The 10,204-nt window shown below is 46.2% G+C and overlaps 1 protein-coding gene across 1 annotated transcript in view; it reads right to left on the minus strand.

Moving 5' to 3' along the window:
- The window catches only part of usp2a (ubiquitin specific peptidase 2a), a 123,088-nt gene extending 112,951 nt beyond the window's left edge, over nucleotides 1–10,137 (minus strand). The window contains exons 1-2 of the mRNA XM_043677740.1: nucleotides 10,050–10,137; nucleotides 3,676–3,781 (exon numbers count right to left, since the gene is read on the minus strand). The gene's annotated coding sequence lies outside the window, so the exon portion shown is untranslated. The remainder of the gene's footprint in view (nucleotides 1–3,675; nucleotides 3,782–10,049) is intronic.
- Nucleotides 10,138–10,204: the final 67 nt, after the last annotated feature.

Genomic DNA, 10,204 nt, shown 5'->3' on the forward strand with positions numbered 1-10,204 from the left:
ATTCCACTCATTATTTTGTACACCTCGATCAGGTCTCCTCTCTTCCTCCTTCTCTCCAGACAGAAAAGTCCGAGCTTATTCAACCTCTCTTCATAAGGCAAGCCCTCCAGTCCAGGCAGCATCCTGATAAACCTTTGCACCCTCTCCAAAGCCTCTGTATCTTTCCTATAATAGGGAGACCAGAATTGGACACAATATTCCAAGTGTGGTTTCATCAGGGACTTGTAGAGCTGCAGCAAAACCTCGCGGCTCTTAAACTCGATCCCCCTGTTAATGAAAGCCAAAACACCATATGCTTTCTTAACAACCCTATCCACTTGGGTGGCAACTTTGAGGGATCTATGTACTTGCACACCCAGATCCCTCTGTTCCTCCACACTGCCAATAATCCTGTCTTAAATCCTATATACAGCATTCGAGTTCAACCTTCCAAAATGCATCACTTCGCATTTATCCATGTTGAATCCCATCTACCATTTCTCAGCCCAGCTCTGCATCCTGTCTATGTCGCCCTGCAGCCTGCAGTATCCCTCTATACTATCAATGACACCCCCAACCTTTGTGTCATCTGCAAATTTACTTACCCGCCCCTCAACCTCCTCATCCAAGTCATTTATAAAAACTACAAAGAGCAGAGGCCCAAACACAGAGCCCTGTGGGACCCCACTCAACACTGACCTCCAGGCAGAATACTTTCCATCTACAACCTACTCTCTGCCTTCTGTCAGCCAGCCAGTTCTGAATCCAGATAGCCAAATCTCCTTGTATCCCATACTTCCTGACTTTATGAATGAGCCTACCATGGGGAACTGTAGGTTAGGTGAACTGGCCATGGTAAATTGCCCATAGTGTTAGGTGAAGGGGTAAATGTAGGGGAATGAGTCTGGGTGGGTTGCTCTTTGGAAGGTCAGTGTGGACATGTTGGGCCGAAGGGCCTGTTTCCACACTGTAAGTAATCTAATCTAATCTAATGCCTTGCTGAAGTCTATATACACCGCATCTACTGCTCGACCGTCATCGAACTGTCTTGACACCTCCTCAAAGAACTTAATAAGATTTGTGAGGCATGACCTGCCCCTCACAAAGCCATCCTGACTGCCTTTAATCACACTATGCTTTGCCAAATAGTCATAAATCCTATCCCTCAGAATTCTTTCCAAAACTTTGCTGACCACAGATGTGAGACTGACTGGTCTGTAATTGTCAGGGATTTCTCTATTACCCTTCTTCAAAAGAGGAACAACATTTGCCTCCTTCCAATCCTCTGGTACGACTCCCATGGAGGGTGAGGAGGCAAATATCCGCACCAGCGGCTTAGCAACCTCCTTTCTCGCTTACCGGAGCAGCCTCAGATAAAGCTGGTCTTGCCCTGGGGACTTATCAATCTTAATGTTTTCCAAAATTTCTAGCACATCAACTTCATCAATCTTGATCTGATCAAGCCTGTATCCCAGCTCCTCTAAGTTTTCATTTACAACAAGTTCCCTTTCCTTGGTGAAAACCAAAGCAAAAAACTCATTTAGGGCTTCCCCTATCTGCTCAGACTCCATACACAAGTTCCCTACACTATCCCTGACTGGCCCTACCTTCTCCCTGATCCTGCTCTTATTTCTCATGTACGAGTAAAATGCCTTTGGGTTCTCCCTCAACCTTCTTGCCAAGCCTTTTTCGTGCCCTCTCCTGGCTCTCTTCAGTCCAATTCTGAGCTCCTTTCCAGCAAGCCTGTAATCCTCTAAAGCTGTGCTAGATCCTTGCTTCCTCCACCTTACGTAAGCTGCCTTCTTCCTTTTGACGAGAAGCTCCTCTATTCTCGTTATCCGAGGTTCCTTAATCTTACCCCTCTTACCTGTCTCAGAGGAACAAATTCGTGCATCACTCGCAACAACTGCTCCTTAAATAGTCTCCACATGTCTGCTTTGCCCTTTCTGTGGAACAATTACTCCCAGTCTGTAATTCCCAACTCCTGTCTGATAGCGTCATAATTTCCTTTTCCCCAATTAAATATCTTCCCTCGGTAACTGCTCCTTTCACTCTCAAGGCTATGCTAAATGTGAGACAGTTGTGATCACTTTCACCAAAGTGCTCTCCCACCACGAGATCTGACACCTGTCCTGGCTCGTTGTCGAGCACCAAATCCAAAATGACCTCTCCCCTCATCGGTCTGTCTACATACTGAGTAAGGAAACCCTCCTGAACACACCTGACAAAAACGGCTCCATCCAAACCATCTGCACTAAGGAGGTTCCAGTCGATATTGGGGAAAGTTGAAATCAACCATAACAACAACCCTGCTACATCTGCATTTTTACAGAAGCTGCTCACCTATGAGTTCTTCAATCTCTCCACTGCTATTAGGTGCTCTGTAGAAAACCCCCAAAAGCCGTGGCTGTTACCTTGCTGTTCTTAACTTCCACCTATACTGACTCTGATATTCTGGGAGTTGGTAGAGTTCAGGGTGATGGTGGTGTTCAGAAATTCAAACTACCCCAGTTGCATTTGTTGGAGCGTAGGGATAGCTCCAAGACCCTGCTCTGGAATCACCACTTTCTCCAAGATTAATAATGACAAGACAGAGAGTTGGATACATGAAGCAGAAATCTGTTTAAAGAGGTTGTGATGCTGCGAAACAATTGGAGCTCGTGTGTGGGAGATATTTGTTGAGAGATTGATGTACAGTGCAAAACAGATGCTGCCTACCGCGTCTTTAGGGGCTGTCTAATTTAGATGTTTTTTTTTAATCAATGAGTGTTCACTAGATTCATTTCTGGGATGGAAGGTTTAACTTGTGTAGAGAGTTCTAGAATGGGATGTATTCCTTAGATTTTAGGAGAATAAAAGATGATCTCATTGAAACATTCTTAGTGGGTTTGAGGAAGTAGATGCTGGGAGGTGGATTTCCCCGGCTGCACAGTTTGGAGTTTTTTATTCAAGGGTAATCTTCTCAAATTTTATACCGCACCGAGTTGTTGATACTTTGATACTGACTATATTTAAGATTATCATTCCGAACTTTAACAAAATCAAGGATTGGGAAGTCAGGTTGGAAGGGGGAATCGAGGTTGCTGATTGGTCACAATCCTATTGATTGGCAGAGCAGATTTGAGGGGCAGAATGGTCCATACCAGCTCCCAAATTGTATGATCCACTGAAGGGCTTGAAAGGATCTGGAGCAAATGTGAGTTACATCTGAGGAACCTGATCCTGTCTCCACTTATTTATTGTCGTTGTTAATTGGAGGGAGAGGTGGGGGGTGGGAGGAGGGGTCGGAGTGGTGAGGGGTTATGAATGGTGGGGTGGGGTGGGGTGGGGTGGGGTGGGGAGGGGATGAGTGTTTGTGAGACTGTAGAGGAGGGTGAATCTGACTACAGAGAAATGTAATTGCTATCCTTAGGGTGAAGACAAAGGGTGGCCAATTCCAGCAGAGGCTTGTAGACATAGATGACGCTCTAACACTGTTTCAACACAAGAGGCCTTCCTCATGTATTTATCAATATTAATCCCACAAACAATTTCACATAATTTAAACATTGTCAAAATGATTGCTGTTCCTGACTACAATTCAGAAAGAATTAATCAGTTGCAAAGTGCTTTCGGATGTATTGAGAGGGTGAAGAATGCAACACAGGTGCAAGTCTGACTCCTACCAATGAGTGCAGCAGCTCGGTACAGGTTTACCTGCTCTGGTTGTTTCCAGTCGTCACAGCATCTGAATTTTCCTTCTGCAGGGAGTCCTGTTTACTCCACATCTGGTCTCAGGTGAAGAAACTAAAGTGCCAGGGATCTAAAAATGGAAAATGGAAAGATTAAAGGCATGCTCTCCCCAAAAACATAACCGTCACCGTAAGCACCTCCTGAACATACCCCCAGAGCATTTCAACCAATCTGTACCTTGTGGGCAAGAAGAGGTTGTTTTCAGAATGAGATTCCATAAGATCATAAGACATAGGGGCTGAGGTTCTGTCCTGGTGGCGATCATCCATCGTCATTTCCGCCCAATCGCCACCAGGGCAGAACCCCACTGGTCCTCACCTACCACCCCACCAACCTCCATATACATCGTATCATCCGTCACCATTTCCGCCACCTCCAAACGGACCCCACCACCAAGGATATATTTCCCTCCCTTCCCCTATCAGCGTTCCGAAAAGACCACTCCCTCTGTGACTCCCTCGTCAGGTCCACACCCATATCCGCCACATATTCACCTGCACCCCCACACACATCATTTACTGCATCCGCTGCACCCGATGTGGCCTCCTCTATACTGGGGAGACAGGCCGCCTATTTACGGAACGTTTCAGAGAACACCTCTGGGACACCCGCACCAACCAACCCAACCGCCCCGTGGCTCAACACTTCAACTCCCCCTTCCACTCCATCAAGGACATGCAGGTCCTTGGACTCCTCCATCGCCAGACCATAGCAACACGACGGTTGGAGGAAGAGCGCCTCATCTTCCACCTAGGAACCCTCCAGCCACAAGGGATGAACTCAGATTTCTCCAGTTTCCTCATTTCCCCTCCCCCCACCTTGATTCAGTCCCAACCCTTGAACTCAGCACCACCTTCCTAACCTGCAATCTTCTTCCTGACCTCTCCACCCTCACCCCGGCCTATCACCTCACCTTATCACCCTCACCTTAACCTCCTTACACCTATCGCATTTCCAACGCCCCTCCCCCAAGTCCGTCCTCCCTTTTATCTTAGCCTGCTTGGCACACTTTCCTCATTCCTGAAGAAGGGCTCATGCCCGAAACGTCGATTCTCCTGCTCCTTGGATGCTGCCTGACCTGCTACACTTTTCCAGCAACACACTTTCAGCTCTGATCTCCAGCATCTGCAGTCCTCACTTTCTCCTAGAAGATTTTCAATGAGTGTACACTTTATCTAAATACCTCCCTCTTACTTGAACCGTACCATATCCTTTGCTTTGTAAGTCTATGTCAACCCCTCACTAACAAAAACCCTCCTCTAATTAGGTTCAAACCCTCTCTACAGATCCTAGTTATTCAGTCTGCCATGACACTGCATGATTCAAGTGAAGCCCATTCCAGCAAAACAGTTCCCTTCTGCCCCAGTCCTAGTGCCAATGCCCTGCAAACTGAAACCCATTTCACACCAAACTCTGTGCCACATATTTAACTCAACTTTATCTACCCTTTCAAGATTAGAGTGGTGCTGGAAAAGCACAGCAAGTCAGGCAGCATCCGAGGAGCAGGAAAATCAACGTGTCGGGCAAAAGTTCTTCATCAGGTGCTGCCTGACCTGCTGTGCTTTTCCAGCACCACTCTAATCTTGACTCTGATCTCCAGCATCTGCAGTACTCACTTCCACCTTATTTACCCTTTGCCTGTTTGCATGTGAATCAGGTAGTAATCCCAATACATCTGTAGGTAGTGTTCAAATTTACAAGAATATCTTTTCAAAACTTACATTTTTATATAAATATAGATTAGCCTTTAAAATAAAAATGAGATTGGAGGAGGAAAAGTGGGGACAAATGAAAGGTGAGAATTGTAATCTTTGTGTTTTGTGTAATGACCTTACCCTGCAGTGTAGTCGAAATGTTTCACAATGAGAAAACAGGCTAGAAATACAGCTCAAGGTTATACATAAAAGTGAGTTACAGGTATAAACAAAATCTATTTTACAGGATTTGCACATCAAATACAAACTTCACAAGGCTACAAGGTAGGGCTGAGACAAAGGGTTTGATGTTGTTAGATGGTTATCAGCAACAAATAAAAGAAAAATCAATTCTCAATCTCTAAACTGAACCACATAGTTAATTGAAACAGTATTAAATATTATTTCTAGGAACTGGCGGTTCCACTTGGAATAAGCAAGTTATAGACCTTGTACACTGGGTCTGATTACACTGATTAATTCTAACACTCCATCCACACAAGACTGGAAGTTTAACCCTTTACATGCTAATCACTGGGTTGAAATGCTCTTGTACCTAATGGTCGTCAGTAGTGTTTCTCTGCAGTTTCTATTATTGAAGGCCTGGTGTGTATTCTTTAATCCAAACACATTTGGGATGTGACATTACAGCAAGGCCTCTTTCAGGTTGACAGAATAGATCCCGTTTCAAGGAGAGCTGAGGAACTCTCCCTGGAGTTACGGGCAATATTTATTCCTCAGCCAGAGTCACTAAAACTGATTATCTGATCATTTCAAGGATCTTATTGTGTATAAGACGGCATTTTAAAAAGTTTTACAACAGGAACGACATTCAAAACCTGAGGCAGTAATCGGTGTTCTTTGTCATGCAGTAAAACTGTAAAACATTTTAGAAAATTTGGGATGGTGAAAATTCCTACCACATTAGGATTTTTAAAATTCAGAATGACATATTTCACAAGAAATCTAATTGCTACAATTCCTGAAGTATCCAATTCCTGCAATGGTTACAAATATCCTGCACAATGCAACAGCAGTGATGTAGTGTATCAACGCTGTGTAACATAATGGATCAGCTGCAATCCCACACAACACAGCACTGACCAACCGCATTGCCCAGACCTGCACAGACTTGACTGTGTGTCAGCTTGAGCTAGCAAGGGAAAGAGCTTTGCTACAGAAATGACACAGAAATTCTGAAGGATTTAGTGGTTTCTGACCATTTGAATCAGTCCATTCAGGCCTTTAGGGCTGCAGTACTATCTAATAAGGTCAACACTAACCTTCCTGGAGCTTTAACTCCGTTTTCACATGAGGAGAGATCAGCTCAACCAGGGCTTGTATTCACTGGTGTTTAGAAGGAGAGAATCTGATTGAAACGTATAAAATTCTAACAAAGCTGGACAGATTCGATGCAGCGAGGACAGTCCCCTGGCTGGGGAGTCTAGAACCTGGGTCACAGCTTTAAGACTGAGATAAAGGAACATTTCTTCACTCAGAGGGTGGTCAACCTATGGAATTTGTTATTGTTATGAAGATGTAGGTGCGTACTGTACCTTTAAGAGAGACTGAAAGCTGGCACGGACTTAGAGAGGCACAGACTGTGCTGAAAGAATTTAAAATGTAACATTTGACTGTGAAACCAATAGTGCAACTGGGTTGCCATGATACACAACAAATTTGAATTTGGCCAATCAGTTTAAGATGCCCCAAGATACCAAAATCCAATCAAATTTGAATTTCATGTTTTGATGACATCAAACCAATGAAATGATCCGATGTTTTGGGGTATAAAACCAGATTTTTTTGAACAGTTAGGGGGAGAACTGCCAAGAAAACCAACAAATATAGACTGCTAGCCAAATAACTCTCTGAAAGATTCCTGTCCATCAGAAATGTTGTGCAGCAAATGACCGAAGAGACAAGCCCGGAAAACTCAGAAGAAAATGTACAGAGTCAAATCTACAAAGGAGAATTGACAAATCTGGCTGGGTTTGAAACGTGATTTTTTTTTTGTAAATCTTAATCTGGGATTTTTAAAAATCAGACCAGTATTGTAGAATGGGAGGTAAAAGATCAGTTTAAGAGGAAGGGGTTGTAAATAACTGTTGCTTCAATGTTCTCTGTTGGACTTAAATAATAAAATTGTTAATTTCTGTGATAGTTCTTTGCCTCTCCAAATTTAACAGAATAAGGTGTGAGGTGGGTTTAAATTAGCAGAGGGATTTACCCCGTGTCATAACAGTTACCACAGAAGGTTGTGGAGGTCAGATCAATGACTATATTCAAAAATGGGATAGATACATTTTTAGATCTTGAAGGCAACAAGGAGACTGGGGAGAAAGGAGGAAAATGGCACTGACATACAGGATCAGCTAAAGTCATCTGGAATGATGGAGCAGGATGAAAGGGCCAAATGGTTTTACTCATATTCCAAGTTTCCTTGTTTCTCTAAGACTTTGGAACTCTCTTTTCCAGAGAGCAGTGGAGTGGGGTCATTGAATCATTTAAAGGCAGATGTAGATGAATTCCTGATGAATAAGCAGCCAGAGATTTTCGGCTATTTTAGAATGAGGAGATGATGTTCCAATTGGATCAGCTAGAATCGTGTGAAGTGGCAAAGAAAGCTCAATGGGCGCATTGATGGTGGTTGACAGTACCCATAGGAACTCAGTCCAATGACAGCCTCATCTTCAGAACAAGACAGAAGTTTTTGTTAAATTACTGTCCTCCAAGCCCTCTGTGTGGGGAGGGTCACTAGTTACACCACAAGATGCTAGGCAGTAACCTCCTCCACTGAGAGCAAATCTAACATCATTATTATCACTAACTTCCTCCAGAATCAACATCTGCAGAATTACCATCTGACCAGAAACTGAACTGGACCAGCTGCATAAATAGTGAGGCTTCAAGGACAGGCTGGGAATCCTGCAGCAAGTAACTCACCCCAACTTTCCAAAGCCTGTCCACCATCTACAAGGACTGTGATGGAATACTCCCCAGTTGGAGAAATTGAGGCCTGCAGATGCTGGAGATCAAAGTCAAAAAATGTGGTGCTGGAAAAGCACAGCAGGTCAGGCAGCACCTGAGGAGGTCTTCATCAGGAATAAGGTTTGTGGCCCAAGGGGGCTGAGAGATAAATTGGAGGGGGGTGGGACTGGGAGGAGGTAGCAGGGAATGTGATGGGTAGACGCAGGTGGGGTTGAAGGTGATAAGTCGGAGAGGAGGGTGGAGCAGATAGATGGGAAGGAACATGGACACGCCTACTTGCGGAACATTTCAGAGAACATCTCTGGGACACCTGCACCAACCAACCCCACTGCCCCATGGCTAAACACTTCAACTTCCCCTCCCACTCAGTCAAGGACATGCAGGTCCTGGGCCTCCTCCACTGCCAAACCATTACTACCCGACACCTGGAGGAGGAACGCCTCATATTCCCCACCTTGGGACCCTGCAACCACACCGGATCAATGTGGATTTCTAACAGCTTCCTCATTTCCCCTCCCCGACGTTATCACAGTCCTCAGCCTCCAACTCGGCACCGCCCTCCTGACCTGTCCATCTTCCTTCCCACTTGTCCACTCCACTCTTCTGTTGAAACTTTATTGCTGGAACAGCACAGCAGGTCAGGCAGCATCCAGGGAACAGGAGATTCGACGTTTCTGACCTGCTGTGCTGTTCCAGCAATAAAGTTTCAACTTTGATCTCCAGCATCTGCAGACCTCACTTTCTCCCCTACCTATTGCATTCCCAGCTACCTTCCCCCAACCCCAACCCCAACCATCCCCCCCCCCATTTATCTCTCAGTGCCCTTGGCCCACAAGCCTCATTCCTGATGAAGGGCTTATGCCTGAAACGTCGACTCTCCAGCTCCTCGGATGCTGCCTGACCTGCTGTGCTTTTCCAGCACCACACTCTTCAACTCTAATACTCCCCACTTGTCTGGATGGGTGCAGCTCCTACAATACTCAAAAAAGTTTGACGCCATCCAGGACAAAGCAGCCGCTTGATGGGCATCCACTGCTTTAACTTACCAAGGCACCTTTGGTGGCATCTTCTAACTGTACCACCTAAAATGGACCAGGGCAGTAGATCCAGGGGAACACCACCCCCTGCAAGTTCCCCAGGTCCCAAGCCGCTCCCCGTCCTGGTTTGGAAACATATGGCCATGTGTTCAGTGTCACTGGGTCAGATTCCGGAACTCCCTGCCTATGGGCACAGGGAGAGGGGTTGTCCCTCCTCGCGGTTCAGGCGGGAGAGCTGCACCTCCGGGCGGGCACCCCCTGCAAGTTCCCCAGGTCCCAAGCCGCTCCCCGTCCTGGTTTGGAAACATATGGCCATGTGTTCAGTGTCACTGGGTCAGAATCCCGGAACTCCCTGCCTATGGGCACAGGGAGAGGGGCTGTCCCTCCTCGCGGTTCAGGCGGGAGAGCTGCACCTCCGGGCGGGCAGGAAGGATTGACCCCGCCGCTCCCACTCACATCCCATGAAAATATGAACCCCCCCCGGTCCCCGGTCCCCGGCCCCCGGCCCCTCTCCTGCTCGTTAGTTCGCTCCGTGATCCCAATCGTTGGATTTCAGCTTTCTGTTCAGAATCACAAACAATTTAAACAGTAAAATATCCCCAGGGTTTGCACTTACAGCTCCCAGTGAGTGTCCAGAGAAACGGAGGGTTCTCAGCAGCTGCTCCAGGGAGGTTTGCGGCTCCGGGCCCTCCCTCTGTCCCTCTCCCTCTGTCTCTCTCCCTGTCCCTGTCCCTGTCCCTCTCCCTCTGTCCCTCTGTCTCTGTCCCTGTC

This window comes from Chiloscyllium plagiosum, chromosome 36, assembly GCF_004010195.1.
Source record: "Chiloscyllium plagiosum isolate BGI_BamShark_2017 chromosome 36, ASM401019v2, whole genome shotgun sequence".
Taxonomy (NCBI): Eukaryota; Metazoa; Chordata; class Chondrichthyes; order Orectolobiformes; family Hemiscylliidae; genus Chiloscyllium; species Chiloscyllium plagiosum.